The sequence below is a fragment of the Panthera tigris genome, chromosome X (genome assembly GCF_018350195.1).
Source record: "Panthera tigris isolate Pti1 chromosome X, P.tigris_Pti1_mat1.1, whole genome shotgun sequence".
NCBI classification, from domain to species: domain Eukaryota; kingdom Metazoa; phylum Chordata; class Mammalia; order Carnivora; family Felidae; genus Panthera; species Panthera tigris.
In genome coordinates, this window is record NC_056677.1 from 102057015 (window position 1) to 102076346 (window position 19332).

Consider the following 19332-nt stretch of genomic DNA (forward strand, 5'->3'; position numbering starts at 1 on the left):
ATACACTAGAACAGAAGAGAATAAGATGTCATAATGCATTGTATGTAGTGTTCTGTAAGCTGTATTGTGAAACTTTCCTTTAACATATACAGACATATTATATGTTTACTGCGTTGCAATGAAAAATGAAATTTCTTATTTGGTGAATGCCAAAAAAAAAAAAAAAGTTTAAAAGATAGTGTTTTGGGAGGTACCTCTGCATCTCACATAGGGTAGAGAAAAGCTTTACTCAAGACCACAGATAGGACCAGAAGATTATTGTCATCTGAGGGATAACCACATTTATCTGATTCTTAGGAGAACAGGTAATTCTCAACTAGGAAAAATGATATATAGATGCATATGAATCCCTAAGATGATTTTAAAAATTAGTAATAGAAACAGAAAAGAAAAAAGAGAAAACTCTGTGAAAACAGAAGGGCAAAGGTGAAAACAACCCAAATGTCCATCAACTGGTGAATGGATAAACAAAATGTATTGTATCCATACAATGGGCCATTATTTGGCAATTAAAAGGAATGAAATGTTGATGTATGCTATGCTGTGGATGAACTCGGAAAACCTACCAAGTGAAAGAAGCCAGACACAAAATGCCAAATAGTGTAGGATTCCCTTTGTACGAAATGTCCAGAACAGCGAATCTATAGACAGCAAGAAGATCAGTGGTTTTGTAGAGCTGGGAGATATCGAGGTGGGGGGGGTGATGAGAGCTAAAGGGTAAGGGGGTTTCTTTTTGAGGTGATGAAACTGTTCTAATATTGACTGTGGTTATATTTGCACAAGGCTGTTAATGTACAGAAAAGCACTAAATTGTATGGCATGTGAACTGTATCTCAATAAAGCTGTTTTAAAAAAGTAGAACAGTATTTTTTCAAAAACAAGAGGTTTGGAAGCAAGGTGAGTAGTAAACACAGGTCAGAAAAAACAACCACTAGGCCAAACTGCGGTGGTGAGCTATTGCTTTTGCTAGTCGGTAGTCAGTATCTTTCAACATTTTTTAAAAATAAAATTGTACCTTAAGTTTTTTTTTTAATAAAGTACCCTTCTCCAACTCTTATGTTTTGAGGAGTGAGGTTGACTACATTCTCAGCTCCACAGGTGGGCCTCCAATGAGCCTAAAAAATCAGCAAATCTCATTCCTTTGGTCAAGGTGATTGGTTCAGTGCCGGGCAAATGACAAAACCAAAGAGAAGGAGAAGCACTGAGACATTTCCTAGAGTTTCTGGGGAAAAGGAAGGCTTTCTTCTTCCACTAGAAGAGTTTCTGCCACCACTACACAGCCTGACAATGTAGCTAAAACCTAGAAAGCAGACCTCAGCCAAGAGACAGAGATAAATTGGATTTGGTGACATAAATTGAGCCCTGATCAAGCCATACCTGAAGACAAATATACACCTGTAGTCAAACATTCACCTTGTCCTTAGATCAGATTGAATTGGGTCATGTCACTCTAAAAGTGGACTAAGTGATATACATACATGTGTGTGTGTGTGTGCACGTGTGTGTGTGTGCACTCATTTGAAAACACAATAAAGAAAAATACAAGATGCATATGTTGTAAGGAGAATGAATGAAGCTTGCTAAAAACCATAAGGAAAAGCATAATTCACTTGAAAAGTATATCCGTCCTGCGACAATAGCATACAATACCTGCCTATCACTTTACCAATTTAGTTCAAGTGCAAAACCACCACCACCTAGTAATCATAGCATATAGAATTATTGCAGAAATGTATTGAAATTAATTCAGCAAAATTGGAGGTGCCACTCTCAGTTTCCAATGGAAGCAAGTGGGGAATAGAGAAAAAAAAACAAAGCAGGGACCTAAGAGTATGGCTTATATAAACATATTCAGGTTAGTAACAGTTCACTCAAGATATGTATTTACAGAACAGGCAGAGAAGGCAGTTATTGTCTGATTCAAAGAGGCATCAATAAGGGTCCTTTTGACAAACAAATTCATTACCAACTAGCTTCACTGCCTGAAATCAGTGAATAACTATTTATACTGTATATTTACATTAGACAAAACATTCTGCTAAGTACTGTGGGACTGAAAAAGAAGTACAAGGCATTCTCTTGTTCTCAAGAAGCTTATAGACTAGACAGGGAGATAGGAAAATACATGCACACGTGGACATAAAAAGAGCAATGAAAGTACAGATATCACAGAATTAAAACAACTAGAGATAGTACAAAATGTGAGTACTGAAAGAGTTAAGAAAAGGATGTCAGTGTGGGCTGGAGCACATAGCAAGAGACTCCTGATGACCTCATAAAGAAGATTCATTTTGAAAAAAGGATAACGTATGGCTAAGTAGAGAAAAGATTCTATCCTATTCTCATCAGAACAACCTAAGTGAAGTCAAGAAGAGACAGAAGTGAGGTTGTCGGGGTGGGGCTCAGTTCGTTAAGCAACCGACTCTTGATTTCAGCTCAGGTCATGGTCTCATGGTTTGTGGGTTCGAGCCCCGCATCAGGCTCCATGCTGACAGTGCAGAGCCTACTTGGAATTCTCTTGTTGTCCCTCTCTCTACCCCTACCCCGCTCATGCTAATGCTCTCTCTCTCTTTCTCTCTCAAAAAAAAAAAAAAAAAAAAAACTTAAAAAAAAAAGAAGAGACAGAACTGACCATAATACAATTTTCATATTGGAGAGGTTAAGGGGGAGAGATTAAGAGGAGTCAGATCATGAATTATTTTATTTTATTTAAAGCTTATTTATTTTGAGAGAGAGAGAGAGAGAGAGAGAGAGAGAGCTTGCATGAGTGGGGGAGGGACAGAGAGCTTGAATCCCAAACAGGCTCTGTGCTGTCAGCACAGAGGCCCAGGCAGGGCTGGATCCCATGAACCTTGAGATCGTGACTTGAGCCTAAATCAAGAAGTCTGATGCTTAACTGACTGAGCTACCCAAGTGCCCCAGATTATGAATTATATTAAATGCCAGAAAGGAAAATTTAAACTTACTGTAAGAGAAATGAGGAACTAAAAGGTTTTAGAATAAAGAAATGTGATTTAAAAAAAAAAAAAGAGTTAAACAGAATAATTTTAACACGGAATAGGCCATGGGATAGGAAAGGGAGAGAATGTGTGTTGGGGAAGTTCCCTATGATGTTGTTAGAGTCACTCAGTCACTCAGTGATAAAGGCCTGGACTAGATTGGTGGTCATGGAAAAAAGACTGGGAACGGATATGGCTGGAATTTCAACGAAAGGTACATTGCACAAAACACAAGCAATGAAGCTTTAGAGTCCAGAGCCTGAAGAGAGAGAGAGAGAGAGAGAGAGAGAGAGAGAGAGAGAGAGAGAGAATGAGAAAAGGCAAAATGGCTTTACAGTTGAAGGTCTGGAAAATGGAGACAATAGCAGGAAAGCGCAGGGCTGAATGCTGTAGGCATTCTCTCCTGGGGCTTAGGGTCCTCATTCGGGCTCATTTCTGTTGTTGGAAAAATTCAATTTCTTGTGGTTGTAGGACTGAGGTCCCCCATTTTATTGCTCTCTGACACCAGGCAACACTCTCAGCTCCCAGAGTTCAGTCTCAGGAGTTCTTGCCTCCATGACAGCAAGAGGCACCCTTCTTCACATTGAATTCCTCTCACTCTGTAAATCTAACTTGCCCTTCTGCCACCAGCTCCTCTATCTTTTTAAGGAACTCACGCACTTAGGTTGGACCCACCCAAGCAATCTCCTAATCTTAAATTCAGCTGATTACCAACCTTAATTACATCCACAAAATTGCTTTTGCCATTTAACCAACCTAATCACAGGAGTGACATCAGAATGGAGATCATAGAGGCCATCTCTGAATTCAGCCTACCAGATATTAGGTATGCTTTGTGATACATTCTGAGAATTTCCTTCTTGTGGTAGATGAGTGTATTAATTAGGATTCAGTTCAGCTCTAAGTAAAAGAAAGCTTTTTCCTAAACAAGACAGAAGTTTATTTCTCTCTCATGTAAATATACAAATTGATAGTTTAGGGTTGATATGGCAACTTCATAGTCGTTGAATCATTATGACTAAGGTTCTTTCCATTTTATTACGCTGCGATCTTTAATAGAGAGTCTCCTGCTGTGGCCCCTAATGACTGAGATACCACCTTTCATAAACATATGTATTCCAGCCAGTGGAAAGGAAAAAAAAAAAAGGAGGAGAGGCAGATTATCTTTAAAATATTTATCTTTAAAAATATTTAATAATATTTTCTAGAGGTTGCACACATCCTTTCTCCTGATACTCTGTTGGCTTGAACTTAGTCACATTACCAAATCTAGATGTAAGAGCCCTTGGAAATGACACTGTCTATTCTGGTGGCCAGAAATCCAGCTGACATTTGTGGTTTCATTATTAAGTAAGAAAGGTAAAACAGATATTAAGGAAAAATGGTCTCTGCTTAGTAACAATTATGTATATGGCTGCTTTTTGTGCTTTGTTTTGTCATATTTTACTTTTTCTATATATCTCTTTTTCTTTTAATTCATATGACATATATTTTCTCCATTGTGTATACTATGTATGCACATTTCTTCTGATAACGTGGAAGTTTTGTATTCTGCTTTTAGTTTTACTGATCCTACTCATGGTTATCCTTAAAGGTATACATTTATAAAATGTTCTTTATCTATATTTATTTATATTTATAAAATATCCTACATTTCTGTAGCCAGTATCCAGGGCTGGTAATAGGGAGAGGCAAGCGAGGCTCCTGAAGGGCACAGAACTTAAAAAGGCACTCACTCTTTTGTGGAAGAGACTGAGCGCTACCTTAAATTCTGTGCCCTAGGCACCTTGCTTGCCTTACATTTATTTAATGAGTTCTGTTTTTTACCTTGAGGACTTCATGGTACTGATTCATGGTCTTCTAGTGCTGAAAGTTATTGTAAAGCAGTCTCAGGACAGACTTATATATACTTAATTGTTCTACCTGGATGCGCATAAAATTCTTGAAGTCCAGTCATTTTACCAGGGTGTGGCTCAATGTTGATAAACCTTTCAAACACTTTTCCTAGGAGATGTTATGCTTCTCAACCTATAAACTCAAGTTTTATTTAATTTCTAGAATGTTTCTTGAATTATATCTTGGCATATTTTTTGTTTCTTTTGTTTGGTTCTCTTTTTCAAGAATAACCTTTGCACTTAGATTCTTAGATTGGATCTCCTATGCCCATCTTATATAGGTTTCATTTTCTTCCTATTTCTTTAAAGCTGTTTGTTTATCCCATTAATTTTCCTTGCTTTCCTTTGTTCTGTTCTTCATGTGTCTTACTGTATCTTGGGCAGTATCTGTTCTTTCTGCTGCTTCCAACATTTGCTTCATTTTCATGATTAATTTTGTTCTCTTTTGTTAGTTTCCTTAGCTCTGTTTCATATTTTATTCCTTTATGTTGTTTCATTATAACTTTATCACTCTCCTTTGAGCTCTTTGATTTATATACTATGTCTTTTGTTGGCAATATGTTTTGTTCATACTTTTTCTGCTTGGGGGCAGCATTTCTCTGGTGAGTACTTATCTGCCATTTGTTTTTCCTATTTATCTCTTTATTTTTCTTGTAGTTCCTTTGTATAGAGTATGTTCTGGTTCCATTTGGATTACTACTCATCTTTGAGTGGGGTTAGCTCTTCCTAGACCAGCTATTAGTAGATTTATGTAGTGGACAGCCGAATGCATTGTTCCTGACTAATAAGAGTTCTCCTTGGCTTAGAATGAAGCTCCTTTGGGTGTGTGTGTGTGTGTGTGTGTGTGTGTGTGTGTGTGAGAGAGAGAGAGAGAGAGAGAGAGAGAGAGAGAGAGAGAGAGAGAGAGTTGTTTTAGTTTTCATTTATCTCCAGTCAATGATTATTGAAAGCTGTAGGGCTCCTCAAAATTCAATCTCTCTCCTCTATCACTGCTCAAAATGATTACTGCAAAGATGATGTATGCATGTGTTTCTTGGTTAAGACCTGAACTCCCTTTGACCTATGGAAACTTCTACCAACAGTCTATAGATCCTAGTCCCCCTTTTCTAAATAAAGGATTGTTGGTTTATTTCACAATGTGAGCTGATTACTTTGGGGAAGTATGCTCTGCTTTGTCTGAAAACTAGTCATCCCTACACATCTTCCTACACTCCTTGATCACTACTGCGCTTGGCAGCATTTATTCAGTTGTGTGGTTCAGACATAAAGTTATTCTTCTTTCCTTTATCTTTGTTGTATCTGAGTAATTTTAGAGAAGAGAAAGGGCATTTATTCTGCCATTTAAAAAAATGTAAGTTACCTCTAGATTTTCCTTATGCCAAATGTCTTTCTTGTCTGCCCATGTAACAAATGTCTACTTAGCACTTTAAGTCTTAACTCAATTGTCACACACTATGGAGCTTTAGCTGACTTCCTCAGGATAACTTAGGCACTCTTTCCTCTATGTTCTCATTGTATTTGGGGCATAGTATAATATAGGATATATTGTATTGAATTTTCATTGTTTTTTTCATGTTTTTCTACCAGTCTGAGTTTTCTAGGCAGGGGCTGTGATTTATTGGTCGTTTTTATCTCCACCACTTGTTCAATAAATTGTTGAATTAGTGAATGAATTCCAATCCTTATTCTGTAATGACATAAGGGTTGTATTTCTAAAGTACCCATCTTATGACACTGACAATTAAGTTGGTGGCTCCACATTTTCACAAGAAAAATATCTAAACTCTTCAGCATCACTTATGAGGCTCTTGCAAACTGGCTCCAAATTATCTTGATGTATCACATTTTATCTGTCTCCGTTAGCATGCTATCACATAGCCAGATTCTATTTCTTGCAATTTCTAGAATATGCCAGGCCCTTTAATGCCTCTTTGTTTGTGGACATTCTGTTTGCTTTGCCTGAAATGTCCTTCCCTTTTATTTTCTGCCTGGTAAGTTTGTATTCATACTTCAAACATCACCTTCGATGTGAAGCACTCCCAGATTTCCCCAGTTTGTTATTTCATTCTTTTTGCTTTCACTGCATGTATTTTGCATATATATTTCTTATAAAACTTACCACATCACAGCATAATTAGTTGTTTACTCCCCAACCCTCCCCAGTGATAGTGAACTTCCCAAGATCATGGAAAATGTCTTAATTATTCCTTTCTGGGTCTCCAGTCATTTATACATGGTGGGTGCTTGACAAATGCTTATTGAATAATTAAATCCTAGTGTTGAAATAGACTTTAATAAATGTTAACAAACGTTTTCAATTTAAATTTTAAAAAGCATTTTTTTCTTAGTTGTATCTTCTAGACCCTTCAAATGACTTTATTCATTGAATCAATTCTGGACAAAAATAATGACTTACAGAAATCATTTGATGAGCTCACTCTTATAGAACTGTTCCACTATTTGGCACTTGCCCACTAACTTGCATTAGAGTTTTTCCAAGTGTGGTTTATTTCAGTAATCCTAACTAATGAATTGGATCAACCACGCTGTGATCCAATCAAAACCAAGGTGATTGGCCGTCTTGACAATTGGAAAAAAGTATTGATCTTATTCTGGTCAATTGGCCTAGTAGTATAAAGCTAGGTTAATAATGCCACCAGAATTACTTTTATCAGCACCATTAGGTCTAAGTAAGCAAGCTGCTAAATAGAAGGCCTGTGACCACATTTATTTTCAATCATCTCTCTCCCCACATCTCCCAAATCTCTCCTGTAACAGGTGCCATGTTTGCAAAGGGAATTCTAAAATGTTTAATAACTTAAAAAGTCTCACAAAATGGTAATGTTTCATACAATGTCTGAAGTAGAGCCAATTCATTCATGGCAATTATGTTTAAGGCATCAAATTGATCCTCTTCTCTTTTTAACTCACTGGCATATGCAGCATGCTGCTAATTATGTAGGGAAATCTTGTCACAATGGCTTGGTCTGCAGATGATTAAGATTGCAACATTTATATTTAATAGTCCAATCATATATCCCTAACACATTTTTCTCTTTCAGAAAATGTTTTCCAGAAGAAATTTATTTCCCTTCTGAACCCACAAAACTAAATTTAACTGAGTTTCTTACTAAAATTCCTCCTTGTATAAGTTCACCATTTCTAACTTAATTGTTTAATCTTTTGGCGAGAGGCACCTGGGAATTTAAATATTTCTGGAGTCTAGATGAGTAATTAAGCATATGAAGGCTTCAATTTGGTATGGGGCACATTATGTAAGAAAACATCTATTACTATTTAAATATGTATACAATCCCCAAAATGTATAAAAAGTTTGAGGCACATTTCTTTATTATGCTCATAATAGCCATGGAGGTGTAACATTAATATAGTAAGACTTTCAGTTTTGCAAAATACGTGGGATAAATATAACCAGTAATTTAAATATTGTTCATAATGCAGTACTTGAGAAATGATCCTGTCTGGAGAAAGTACTTGGTTTTCTTATGTCCATATCCCTCTTGGGTTAATTAAAAATGTTATTTTATCATATCCATGTTGGAAAATGTGACATTTAACACGACTAATTTATTTAACAGAAAACGATGAGCAAATTGCTGACCTAATTTTTCTGCCACAGATTTTGCATATTTGTACTTTACACCTATCACATAGAACAAGAGTTATAGGATGAAACAAACACTGCAAGAAATCAGACAGAAACAACACTAAATATTTTTTCTTTCAAACCCGCAAATTTCCTCTTTCCTGTTAATGGGTGGCAAGTTTTAATTGCACTGGAAACAGGGCCCACCTTCAATAAATGCAAGAAGCAAAAATCCCCCGTTCTGCAGATCATAAACTGGGGGGAATGGTAGTTATTTGCATTATAATGTGACCAGATTTTCTAAGATGACTTTATCGCATCCAGCAGGTAAAACTAGGAAATGATTTGCATACAGTCCTTTAGGAACACGCTTCGTGAATGTAATAAAAGAAACCGGAGCTTCCAACAGAGCCATAAAAAAATCTACATTCTTAAACAAGCTAGCAAGTCCTCAGATGTACCAGGAGAAAGCAGCAGCTCTACACAGTCAAGTTATAAGACCTATAAACATATTATTGGAGAATGATTTTCTGGAGCAAAACAAACATTGAACCGGCATGGAGAAGGAAAGAGCCAGAACAGTGAAGAACAAGCAGCAGTCTTTTCTCATCCATATCAGGCCTGGGTAATAAATTACCCTCTTCTCTCTCATACTGTCAGGAGAAAACGATGTTCAGATTAAACCTCGCTAAGGCCTAAAAGGATAATTTGTCAGTATTTTCCAGTTTACTACCAATGCAGTATTGATTTCCTAGGGCTCTTCTTTCTATTTTATTTACACTAATTCAATCTGGAACAACTGAAACCTAACTTCTTAGAAAGCAAGATATTTCTTTATTTTAAGTCTCCCAGGCCCAAGGTATAAGGTACAAGAAAATATGTCCAAATTATTCTCTCTAGTTCTTATGAGTAAAGACCAGCATCTATGTTGGAGGCAAACTATTATAAGAGAAAACCACTCTTCTGCTGAGATTTTCTTTGGGCTAATTTCTTTTTATAAAATTATGGTTCTTAGGAGAACATGATAACAAAAAAGTTCTACCTAGTCTAGGTAGCTGCTTAGAAACCAGAAATAAAACAAAAACGTCTCGATAATCCTTCTTGTGGCTGAAGCTGAGAAAAATGACAGTATTAGTTTGATGGACAAATGACAGAGCTTATGGACAAAACTTTACTCGAGGGAAAAGATTACTTTCCAAATCCTTACTGCTCCCCATACAAGTTATACAAATCAACAGAAAGTATCTTATAGGTCTGGCACTAACACAAAAGCAGCCAAAGGTTAAAATAAATTCTGCACATACGTTCAAGGTGAATTAAAAGAATACATCAAGTACTTAATTCATGGAGCTACTATTGCCTGCTTCCTTTCCATTTTGCGGTTGTTTTATCTTAATGTATGTATGTATGTATGTATGTATGTATGTATTTGTTGAGAGAGAGAGAGAGAGAGAGAGAGAGAGAACAAGGGTACACATGAGTTGGGGGGGGGGGACAGAGAGAAAGGGAGAGAATCCCAAGCAGGCTCCTCACTGTCAGCACAGAGCCTGCCGCAGGGCTCTATCCCACGAACCGTGAGATGATGACCTGAGCTGAAATCAAGAGTCGGGCGTTCAACCAACTGAGCCACCCAGGCACCCCTGTGGTTGTTTTGTGCTGCTCTGTCTTGTTTTGCCTTCCTGAGGTCTCTCAATATCAGCTGTGGCATTGTTGTGACACCAGTAAGTCTGGGAGGATTGGTCAAAATGTCATGAGCTGATGGTATTATGACTCGTTCAAAGCTAAAATGTTTGAACTTTTGTTTCCCACTCTTTTTTCAACCTTTGCAGGCATTTCCTCAAAACTTTGACATAATGTGGGACACTTTAACATACTTTCTTATCCTAGTTTCACATTAGACTTGACTGTCCTATAGACTCACATTTCTTGACAATTTTGACTGGATTGATTGATCAATTCTAATTGCAATGCTTTTTAAAAAAAAATCAATTGTAGCAGTATTTGCTAAAATATGGTTGTGTCTTCATAAACAAAAGGTTCAATAGTTTCTACCGAAATTACTAGGCAATTCAGTCAGATAGCATATCAATTTAGGCAATGTCTTAAATGAATCAACTTATTTGACAATTTTGATTGATTTGCTTATTTTCATAAATCACTCAAGAAGATAATGTACGTACTTTATTTATTTATTTATTTATTTATTTATTTATTTATAGACAATCAATTGGTATTTCTTACTTCTTAGTCTGAAACCAACTATGCTGACTATAAAGTTTTCCTATAATACTCATTTGACTTGTAGTCTAATTGTGACTGGATATGGTTATGTCTACATGAATTGATTTGGCATATCAGTTGCAGCTGTTTTTCCATGCACAAGTTTGTCTGAATATTCTACCTATAAAAGCCAGTACAGCCATCACAAACTGAAACGGAATGAATCCAGGAAACCAGAAAGTAGGTCTGACTGATTCAACTACTAATGCAGGAGTTTTAAAACTACTGACTTTATTGAGCTGATTGACCAACTCATTCAGAAACCAAATTGGTTCACACATATAAACAAAGCCTTAAAAAAATCAATTGTGCAAAAAAATAATGGTTACAATCAATTAAAAATGGTTATTCAGTTCTGTGTAAAGACACCGCCAAAATGTATATACCAAGAATCACATATCTATACTTACTTATTCATTCAAAAATACTTGTTGAATGCCTACTAAGTGTTGAAAACTATTATATGAGCTTTAAAGAGTTCAGTGCACAAAACAGACAAGGATCCCAGCCCTTGTGGAAATTAAAATTCTGATGGGGGCAACAGAGAATAAACAATAATCACCATACATGGGTAAATTATATAGAAGATGATATATGCTATGAAAAGAAAGAAGAGGTTGAGCAGGTAAAAAGGTACTGGGAGTTTGGGGTTGGGGGTGAAAGTTGCAGTATTATATGGGTCTGAATAGGCCTAAGTGAGGAGGAGATAGCTGAACAAAGGTTTCAGGAGGTGTGAGAGTTAAATATGTGACAGCTGAAAGAAGACAGTTCCAAGCACAGGCAGGAATCAGCTAGAACAAAGTCCCTAAGGCAGATGTGTATTGACAAGGGTTTTTTGCTTTTTTGATTTGTTTTGGTGGGTTTTGGGTTTTTTTGTTTTTTGGGGTTTTTTTGAAGATTGACGAAGACATCAGTGTGAGCTAGAACGCAGCTAACAGGGGGAAATGCAGAAGGAGGGAAGGCCAGAGAGAAAGCTAGATCATGGAGGGCATTTTGACCATTGTAAGTACTTTACTCTGTGAGATGAGAAGCCCTTGCAATATTTTTAGTACACTTGACTTACATTTTAAAATGATCATTCTGTGAAGCAGAGAAGTGTTGGAAGCTGCTGAATTAGCCCAGGTGACAGACGATGGTGGCTTGGACAAAGGCGGTAGCACTGGAGTTGGTAGTAAAGGAACAGTGTTTGCTGATAGAGCAGATATAAGGTATGAAAGCAAGAGAGCTTTCAGGACGACCCCAAGGTTTTTGGCCTAAGCAAGTGGCAGAATGGAGTTTCCATCAACTGAAATGGGCTAGTCTGCAAGTGGAGCAAGTCCGGGGTAGAGGGAAGATCAGGGGGGCAGTTTTGGACAAGTGAAATCCAGGATACTCATTAGATATCCAAGTGAAATTATCGAGTAGGTAGTTGAAGTTGGATGTTGGAAGACCAGTCTCGGCTGAGATATAAATTTGGAACTCTTTGGCATATTAGATAGCATTTTAAGCCTCAAGATTGTATGTGATCCCTGAGGGAGTGGGTGTAAATGAAGGTTCTAGGACAAAGACAACACTGGGAATTCTCCAACATTAAAGGGTCAGAAAGAAGAGAAAGAATCAGCAAATCAGATAGAGAAGAAGTGACCACTGAGATAAGAGTAAAACTAAGCATGGTAAGCCATGCTGAAGCCATGTGAAGGAAGCCGAGCGAACGCACAAATACAGCAGGGTATGGGATACTCCCTAGTTTTATATTTCTTTTGTTTTGGTCCTTGTTTAGCAGTGGCAACCCAGGTTATAAGACATGTGGTAGAAGATAACAGTTTGGATTATTTCGCAAGATGGCCAATTTTCTCACAGTAAAAGTTATTAAGCCTTTGCACACAAGACTTATGCAGGCCACACAATTGCTCTAGCTGCAGAATTATTTCAGCAAATATGAACTTGCCAAGGAACAATGAAAATACAGGATCAGGGCACTTGTTATGATGAGCACTGGGTATTGTATGTAAGTGATGAATCACTAGATTCTACTCCTGAAATCAAAATTGAACCATATGTTAACTAACTAGAATTGAAATAAAAATTTGAAAAAAAAAAAAAAGATCAGTAGGGGTGCCTGGGTGGCTTAGTCCGTTAAGCTTCCGACTTCAGGTCATGATCTTGCGGTCAGTGGGTTCTAGCCCCACCGCCACTTCAGGCTCTGTGCTGACAGCTCAGAATCTGGAGCCTGCTTCTGACTCTGTGTCTCCCACTCTCTCTGACCCTCCCCCACTCACACTCTGTCTCTCTCTCTCAAAAATGAGATGTTTAAAAAAAATCAGCTTTCTTAAATAAACTTGTTTTGCACTTACAAACATCAAAATGAATGAAAATTCTTTAAGTACAAATTTTCAAATGATAGTGGCCATAAAATTGAAAACAAAAAGTCAAAAATATGGACTTTGGTGAATAAGGAAATGCTATTTAAAGTCAAGCACGTAGCGTAATATCCATTTGTTCATAGAAACACAATTATGTGTACACTACTGAAATTGTTAAATGGCAAATACATGTTTTTGATCTCAAAGGAAAATAGCATGGTTTATATCACATGAAAGGTGTGAAATCTGCAGCTGTCTTTTTGTTTTAGAAGTGCTAAGTGTGTCAGACAACTTTGAAACAAAACTGCTGGTCCACTGGATTAACAATACTTCCATGACTTGCTTCCCGTGTTTAAGACAGAAACTTGAACTACAAACATAACTTCTTCAAGTAAACAAGAGTGTGCCTCTTCCACATATACAACTTGAATTTCACGTTGACAATGAGAATGATCAGTTGATCTAATAGTAATATAAAAAACAAAATATTACCCTCAGTCTAATGTATTTGTTTCTTCCTTTGTTTCTACAAAGCACACCAAAAAAGCTGTGTTATAGACATAAATCAAAAGCTAAATCTGGGGATTGCCATAAAGGGAACATTTTATAATCTTGTGCTTATAGGGAAGGGTTTTTTTTTTTTTTCATTTCTTTTAAAACACTGGAAAGAGCTCGTAAACAGCAATTATTGGTTATCTTAAAAAGTGGTCTGGGGTGCCTCGGTGGCTCAGTTGGTTGAGCGTCCAACTCTTGATTTCGGCTCAGGTTGTGATTTCATGGTTCGTGAGATTGGGCCCCACATTGGGCTCCATGCTAAGTGTGGAGCCTGCTTGGGATTTTCTCTCTCTCTCTCCCTTTGCCCCTCTCCCCTACTCACATGTTCTCTCTCTCTAAAATTTAAAAAAAAGTGATCTAGAAAGCAAGTGACTTGGATTCCTTTCTTTCTATCATTTTCATTTTATTTAGTTTTTCATTATGTTAAATTAAAAATTTTAATAACACATAGTACAAAGTTCTAAAGGTACAAAAGAGCACGTAGGAAAACAAATCTCTCCCACCCCCGCCCCATAGTCTTCTAGTTCCCTTCCATAAATGCAGTCAGAATTATCCATTTATTGTGAATACCCCCAGAGAAATTCTATGTATATACAAGCATACATATATGTAGCTCCGTTAAAAACTACAGGTCAAGTGTAACGCGGTGGACATCAGTTTTTTAACTGGAGGCTGTGACCTATTAGTGGGTTATGAAATAAATATACTGGATCACAATTAACATTACAAAGACATGGGAATAAGATGGAATACAAAATATCAGCGTATGTGATTCATAGTAAGGGTAGGCGCTGTCTTGTGAAATTTTTGTTGCTAATTTTTATTTTTATTTACATATTCATTATGAACTGGGTCACAATGTAAAAAGTTATGTCTTACTCTGAGACACAAACAAAAAAGCCACTGCTATACACAGTGATACAAACTCTGTGGCTTCTGTTTAATGATGTATGTTAAAGACTATTCTATGTAGTTACACACAGATTTCGCTCATTTTGTTCGTGTTAAATTTATTAAAATTATTTAAGATATCTATAAAAGGGTATAAAGAGCAACATTATACACAGTCATATACCCCCTCCACTTAGTTTAAGAAAAAAAAATGCTACAAATAAATCAATATATATACAAATAAATATGGTGTCAATAGAGTTGAAATGCCCCTACGTAATTCTTCCTAAACCATTCCACTTCTCCTCTGATCATGTTTACCTCCTTCTTTGGAAGGCTGTAGAGTATTCCATTGCATGAATGTACCATAAATTATTCAAGGAGCCTCCTGCTGATGAACATTTTCATTGATATCCTCGATTTTTTGATATTTCGAACAACACTACTGTGAACATCCTCTTACAGATCACTGCATACTCATTCAGTATCTGCAGGATAAACTCTGCAAAGTGAAACTGCTCAGTCAAAGGAGATAGACTTTTGTTAGATTTTGCCAAATTTCCTTTCATGGAGACTATATCTATTTATACTCCTATAACCAACATTTCATACACATTTATCAACAAAGTATATTATCAAATTTTTATTATTACCAATGTGATAGAGGTGATAAATGATAACTTATAGCTCTATTCTGCATTCCCCTTAGGAGTGAGGTTAACATTTTTATATGTTCAAGAACCATTCTCATTTCCTATTCTATAGCCTCTATCAATTGTTTTCCATTTTATTGTTGGGGCTTTTTTTTCATTGATAAAAGACAAAATTAACCCTTTGCCTCTGGATGCCACAAATATAGCATGGCAACACTTTTGTTTGTGGCTTCTGTTTTTGTGTGCCATATCTAGAAAAGCTTCTCCTATTCCAAGGTCAGGAAAAACATTCTCCCATATTTCCTTCTAGTAGTTATTTCCACCTTTAAATTTTAATTCATCTAGAATTTATTTTGGTGTAGGGAGTGAGGTAGAGAACCAATATTATTGTTTTGCAGATAGCTACGCAATTACTCTAACACATTTTTTTTTAAAGAACTCCCGTTTTCCCTACCGATCTGACATGCCATCATTATCATGTTCTATATTCCTATCCATATTTGGGTCCATTTCTGGGTTTCCTCTTCCATTCTAACACTTTGTTTGTTGTATACTAGCACCATCCTGGTACAGTTAAAATGAACTTAAATATATTTTACTAACTGGCAAACTTACTATCACAACATTATGGTTTTTTCCCCAAATATTTTCAGAGTGTTCTCACATGTTTGTTTTTTCTCCATTTGAACATTAGAGCCAGTAAGTCAGTGTTATTACAAGGTCAATTGATATTTTTTTTTAATTTTTTTTAACATTTATTTATTTTTGAGACAGAGAGAGACAGAGCATGAACGGGGGAGGGGCAGAGAGAGAGGGAGACACAGAATCGGAAGCAGGCTCCAGGCTCTGAGCCGTCAGCCCAGAGCCCGATGCGGGGCTCGAACTCACGGACTGCGAGATCGTGACCTGAGTTGAAGTCGGACGCTTAACCAACTGAGCCACCCAGGCGCCCTAAGGTCAATTGATATTTTTATTGGAGGCATATTAGAATTACAGATTAATTTAGGGAGAATTTTATATGCTGAGACTTACCATCCAAGAACAGGGTAAAGCTTTCCATTTTTGTTTTCTTCTACATTCCTCAATAGCATTGTAGTGTGTGTGTGTGCATGTGCGTGTGTGTGCGTGTGTGTGTGTGTGTGTGTGTGTGTGAGAGTGTGTGTGTGTGTGTCTGGCTCTTTTTACTAGTTTGTTCCTAGGCATTTTGATTGTCACCATTGCATTGTAAAACTAACAATTTATTCAACTATATTTTCTAATTGTGGTTTGTATGGAGAAAAACTATTAGTCTGGTGTGCTAAAGCTGTACCAAATTAGTTGACTTAATTCTTATTATTTGTATTAATTTACTGTTTCCTTTTCTTAGATTTTTGTAGGCATACGATTATATAACCTGCAAATAATAATTTACTTCTTTGCTTCTAATTGTACTCCTCATTTCTCTCTCTTTTCTGATGGTGACAGTTGCGATCTTCATAATAGGTTTAAAGTAGTTGGTGAAAGTGGACATCCTTGTTTTGTAGGGCTTCCTCACTTAGAATAAAATGGGGTTTTGTGATTTTACATGACATCATGCTACAGAATTATATATATATATATGTTTCAAATTATAATTATATTATTATGTTTGTTGGTATATTTAATTATATATAATTATTGTATAACCATATTATATATTATAATTGTTTATAATTATACTATAGTACATAATTATAGATATATCATATATAATTACAATGTAGTAATTATAATATTAAATGCCACAGAATTGTATCTAAGAAATTAGTTTTAGGGGTCCCTGGGTGGCTCAGTCTTTTAAGCGTCCAGCTCTTGATATTGGCTCAAGTTGTGAATTTGCTACTGTGGGATCAGGCAACACATTGGGCTGTGTGCTGAGCAGAGCCCGCTTGGGATTCTCTCTCTCTCTCTGCCCCTCCTGCAGTCTCTGTCTCTCTCAAAATAAATAAATAAACTTAAAAAAAGAAATAAACTTAAGAAAAAGGACATGAGTTTTACATAAATATGTACATATATTTAAATAAGAATATCAAAAATTGATGATCAGCAGTATAGTATAGTGGTTAAATTCCAGGGTTTGGAATCAGATTGCCTGGGTTTGAAGTTTGGCTTTACCACTTACTAGCTAAATGACTTTATTTATCTTCATTGTGCCTTGGTTTCTATGTATGTAAATGGGGATATTATTAGTACCTAAGTCATGGATTGGTTGTGAGAAATAAATCCATTAATATCTGTAAAATAGTTAGAACACTGTCTGCAGCGAGTAACTACTATGTGTTTGTTAAATACAACTCTGGATTTTATCAAATGCCTTTTTAGCATCTAAGCAATTTTTCATATGGTTTATCTATTCATATAGTAAATTAGAGTAACAGATTTCCTATTATTAAACCATCCTTGCATTCCTAGTGTGAACTGCACTATTACTCTATTGCTGGACCTTGTTTGCCAGTATTTTATTTAAGAAGTTTGCATCAAGGGGCACCTGGGTGGCTCAGTCGAGTAAGCAACCGACTTTGGGTCAGGCCATGATCTCGTGGTTCGTGAGTTCGAGCCCCGCATCGGGGTCTGTGCTCAGAACCTGGAGCCTGCTTCAGATTCTGTGTCTCCCCCTCTCTCTGCCCCTCCCCTGCTTGCTCTCCTCTCTCTCAAAAATAAATAAACATTAAAAAATTTTTTAAAAAGAAGTTTACCTCAAATATTCATAAGTACAATTGGTTTGTAGATTTATTTTGTGATTTCTTTCTCTGCTTTAGATCTCAAATCTTTTCTTGTTTCCAAAAAAATTTTAAAGATTTGGAAGCTTTCACTTTTGTTACGCTCTGAAAATACTTAAGGAGCACTGAAATGATATGTTTCTTAAAAGATTGGCAGATTTTGCCTATGAAACTATTTCTGCTACTTTTTTTGGTTTGAGCAGTTCTTTGGTAATTTTATTTCTATATAAATTAGAAAGTTTAGATTTTCTTTATCATCCAAGGCCAGTTTTGGGCATTTGTATTTTTCCTATAAAATTATCCACTCCACCCAGGTTTTCAAGTGTATCTTCAAAGAGGTGCACAAAGTAGTTTCTTAAGAGTCTTTCAACTTCCTCTTTATCTATAGTTATTATGACATGCTTATGTTTATCTTCTCCTCTATTCTGGATTATCTATTTTATTGCCCCCCATGAAATGACTTAGATTTATATGTATTTAGTTCTAGATTTCTAATGACATATAATTTGAAAAATCAGTTCAACTAACAAATGAGGAATGTCATTAGAAAAAAAAAAAGGAGATGATAAAAGGTTCAATTCCAGCATCAGTAAGTGACATGTAATATAAAATACATAATTTCATTTTTTTAACTTTCAATGAATAATTAGCAAAAAATCTTTTAAAGTAAATCATCTAGTATAAGTGAGGGAAAAATGAAATTGCCACTTTCATGCTTTGTTAATGGGGGTATGAATTCAGAAATAATTTCATACATATCTTGGGCCTTAATGTAAACATTATTGAACCCAGTTATTTTCTTTGTAGACATCTATTGTAAGGAAGGAATCAGAACCAGACCAAAGGTTTGATCACAAAGATGTCTATTGTAACATTTTTATGGTAGAGAAATACTAGAAATGTTAGTATCCAAAAACAAGGTATAGTTAACAATGAACATTGGCTTCAACTTAAATTTCCCAGCTGCGTTCACACCTAACAAGAGAGTCAGCTTGTCCTCTGAAGCTTTGAAGCCAGGCAATGACTTCTCCTCTGGAGCTATGAAAAAGTCCTAGATGCTGTCTTCTTCTGACAGAAGGCTGTTTTGTCTACATTGCTAATCTGCTATTTGGTGCAGCTGCCTTCACTGACGATCTAAGCTAGATGTTCTGGACAACCTGCTGCAGCTTCTACATCAACACTTGCTACTACTTCACCTTACACTTTTATGCTATAAAGATGGCTTCTTTCCTTACCTCGTGACCCAACTTCTGCTAGCTCCAGACTTTCCTTCTTCAGCTTCCTCACCTCTCTCAGCCTTCACAGAACTGAAGAGAGTTAGGGTCTTGCTCTGCATCAGATTTTGGCTTAAGGGAATGTTGTCTGATCTTTT

At 36.3% G+C, this 19332-nt stretch overlaps 1 protein-coding gene across 1 annotated transcript in view; it reads right to left on the reverse strand.

The window, feature by feature from the left end:
* Window positions 1-19332, reverse strand: part of TENM1 (teneurin transmembrane protein 1) — a 734132-nt gene that overhangs the window by 454007 nt on the left and 260793 nt on the right. The window lies entirely within an intron of this gene.